The following is a 4,088-nucleotide window of genomic DNA, read 5'->3' as shown; positions in this document are numbered from 1 at the left end:
TTTTTTTTTTTATGGCTGAGTAATATTCCATTGTAAATACATACCATATCTTCTTTATCCATTCATCTATCAACTTAAGTTGCTTCTATATATTGGCTATTATAAATAATGATGAAATGAATATAGGGCTGCATATATCTTTTCAAACTAGTATTTTGGATTTCTTTGGATAAATACCCAGAAGTGGAATTGCTGGGTCATATGGTAGTTCTATTTTTAATTTTTGAGGAACCATCATACTGTTTTTCATAATGGCTGCATCAAATTTACAATCTCACCAACAGTGCACAAGTTTTTATTTTTCTCCACATTCTTGCCGACGCTTATTGTTTGTTGACTTATTGATAATAGCCATTCTGACAGGTGTGATGTGATATCTCATTGTGGTTTTGATTTGCATTTCTCTGATGATTAGTGATGTTGAACATATATCATGTGTTTGTCGGCCATCTGTCTGTCCTCTTTGGAGAAATATCTATTTAAGTCTTCTGCCTATATTTTAATTGGATTGTTTGTTTTGTTTCATTTTTGGTGTTGAGCTGTATGAGTTCTTCATATATTTTGCATATTAACCCCTTATTGGATATTTCATTTGAAAATATATTCTCCCATTCAGTAGTTTCTCTTTTTGTTTTGTTGATGGTTTCCTTTGCAGTGCAAGAGCGTTTCAGTTTGATGTAGTCCCATTTGTCTACTGCTTCTGTGTCAATGCAGAGTTCTATGTGCTGACAACGATGGCATATGATTGCTATGTACCCATTTGCAGGCCCCTGCTGCACCTGGTCACCATGTCCCTTCAGGTCTATTCTCTGCTGGCTGTGATTGTATATGTGGGGGCATATCTTGGTGCCTGGGCCCACACAATATGCATGCTGAGGTTGATGTTCTGTGATGCCAACACTAGAAACCATTACATGTGTGAGCTCTTTCAACTCCTGGAGCTTTTCTGCGCCAGCATCACATCAATGAACTGATAGTTCTCATTGCTATGAGCTCTGGTGTTGGTGTCTCCAGCCTTATCATCATTGTCTCTTACACTTTCATTCTCTCCAGCATCCCACACATTCATTCCACTGACGGAAGATCCAAAGCTTTCAGCACTTATAGCTCACATATAATGGTTGTTTCTGTTCTCTTTGGGCCAGAGACAGTCATATACCTTTATCCTTTTCCTGTTTTGTCCATGGTCAAGAGTCAAGTGTCTATTGTGTTCTCTACCATTATTGTGCTTATGTTCAATTCACTAATCTAGCGCCTCAGGAACAAGGAGGTTAAGGTTGCTCTGGAGAAAAGAAAAAGCATTACATTACTTAATAGGGTTACATTACATTACTTAGGGGAAGAAGTTAATGCAAATGTTGGTTTGTCACATAATATTGGGGGGTCTCATGGTTGTGAAATTTCCTCTCCTCGCTTCCTTCCTCCTTCTTGTTCTTCCTCCCTCTCTTTCTTCCCTCCCAGTGTTTTCCTCATACAATTTAGAATAAATATTCACACCTTTTAAAAGTAGTTTATAGCAGATAAAACTGTTCTGGTTGTGGAAAAAATTCCTTCATAGAAACTTTAGATACTAGAGTTCACATTTCAACTTCAGACCTATATTTAAATATCTAATATCTTTGTTTGAATACTCCATAGGCACCTACACTTAACATGTGAAAATTAACCTATCAGAGCAATATCTTCAAGCCTACCAAACTCTTTTCTCTTCCTGTGACCTCTGTTATCATGAATGGCACCATCCTCTAACTGCTAAAACCTCAAACTTCTGTTTTTCTTGATTTCTCTCTCTTTACTTGTCCTCCACACACAATTTGTCATGTGCTGAAAATTCTTATTTTCCTCCTGGCACCATCATTTCTCATCTGGACACCAGCCTCCTAACTGGCCTCTCCCTCTCTTATCTTTCCCCCTGAAAATCGATTCTCCACACTGCAAGCAAAGTGCTCTGTCCATGCTTCCAGTAAAATCATGTTTACCTTGGTTTACTCTGTTCACAGCAATAGCCTTCAAGATAAAACCAAAGCTCCACAATATGCTGAACAAGAATCTTAATATTTTGACCCTGTTCACTTTTCTACCCTGATCTTCGGTCACTATCACCCCCTCCCCTCCTCTATGCCTTCTTCCCAGCACTGTGCTAACGTTATACAAAATTTCTCAAATTTAGTAAGTTTCTATTCCTTTGCAGACTTTCCCACAAGCTCTTCTTCCAGCCTGGAAAACTCTAATGTACCCTCTTCCTTTGCTTTGCTCAGTCTATCTCTCCTTCAGGAGTAGCTTGTCCAGAACCTCTGGAAGTCTTTCCAGAAAAGAAAGACAAGGGAAGATGACCTTCAGATATATGCTCACAGCATTCTGTGCCTACCCTATTGTGATACAGATCCCATTGTACTGAAATTTGTTTACCCCTTAAATGTATACTCTGATTCTATTTATTTAATTATTAAAAAAAAAAACTTTAAGAAACTCATATGCAGGAAAAATTTTTAGTTCAATGCAAGGGATTATGTTGTATAAGAAAGAAATATATTTAACCAACTTGGATTTTCAAAAATGATAAGAGAATAACTTGAGAATTTATAGAGTATATAAGGGGGTTCTCTTGCTTTCTTTTGCCTATCTTTCCTTGAAAATACATTTGCTTATTGAACAATGAGGCTTTCTCCATGTTTACATTTTATTTCCTTTTCTTTTTCTAGCACACTCTTATTACCTGTTTCTAACCCTATTTGTTTTCTGTTAATGCTTCAGATGTCAGCTGAAGGAAAATTTCCATTCAACCCATCGTGCAAAGTTTAGATATTCTTTTTTTTTAATGTATTTCTCAGAGTGTAGCAGCCAGGGTTCTGACACAAGAGATGAGAGTAATTTTCACCACCTGCTTTTGTAATTACCTGATTATTTGTTTTCCCTGTGAGGAAAGGCACCATGTGTATCATTCTCTATTATACTTTCAGCAGAGTATCAGACACTCAGCAAAGGCTCACTAAGTATTGGTGGAATATTTGCTTGTTGTAGGAATTTACATTTTAAGTCATAAACAGGAAGTATTTTAGAAGAAAAAGAGCCACTCAGAGAATTACCACTTCTCTCTCCTGGATGATCTTTGTGATTTTCTTTCACAGTGCTTTCTTTTCCATCCTCCCTTGAAGCCCAGTGACGGGAATCAAAGATTTATTTATTTTTGTCTAGATTGTTGTGTGTGTTCAGGGGGCCTGGGAGGAAAGTAGGAGTTGGGCAGACTCCCAGAAGCAAAGTAGGAATTTCAGCTCCGTCATTTGCTAATTACATCACTCTGAAAAAGTTACTTACATCTCAAGACATCAGTTCCTCATCTCTAAAATAAGAAAAATAATAGTATCTACTTAAAAAGATTTTTGTGAAGATTGTTAATCTTCACAAATAAAAAGAAACCCATTTGTTTGGGATTCAAGGATTGCCACTCCAAGCAGTGTTATTTTATTTTCATCTCAGATTAACAATTTGCAAAATAAGAGGTTTGGCTGGATAATGTCAAGTGTTCCATTCATTTTAAAATTTTTGTGACAACTGTGTGTCAGTTTATTGATTTATACACTAATAGGGTTGAACTGATTAATGATTCACAACTTGAATATGTGTCAAAATCATTCAAGTAACATTTAAAATTATCTTCTGGTTTTATCTCAGACCTACTCAATCAGAATACATGCATGAGCAGGGCTCAGGAATATGCACTTTTAAAATTCTTTTCAAGTGATTACAATACTGTTGTTTGTTTAACTGGTGATTTGAAACTCTTCACTCTTAACATTTTGTGATTCAGAAACCATCTCTGGACAGGGGAATATGTAAGCCCTTGTTAATTTTACTAAGAGGGAGATTTTATGATGTCAGAAAAGTTGATTAAACACATCAGGAAGGAAAGAGAGGTCAGTAATGTTCAGCACTGTAGAGAGGTCAGGTAAGGCAGGCACCGGATTATGTGCTTTGTACTGGGAATCTGCAAATTTAGCAAGAGAAGTTTATGAACGTGGTAGAAGCAGAAACCTAATTACAATTGATAAAGGAGTGAAAGAGAAAGAGGAAGTAGAAAATTATGCATA

Source organism: Pteropus vampyrus, unplaced genomic scaffold (genome assembly GCF_000151845.1).
Source record: "Pteropus vampyrus isolate Shadow unplaced genomic scaffold, Pvam_2.0 Scaffold803, whole genome shotgun sequence".
NCBI lineage: Eukaryota > Metazoa > Chordata > Mammalia > Chiroptera > Pteropodidae > Pteropus > Pteropus vampyrus.
The sequence above is the reverse complement of the archived record's forward strand: the minus strand, read 5'-3'. Positions refer to the sequence as shown.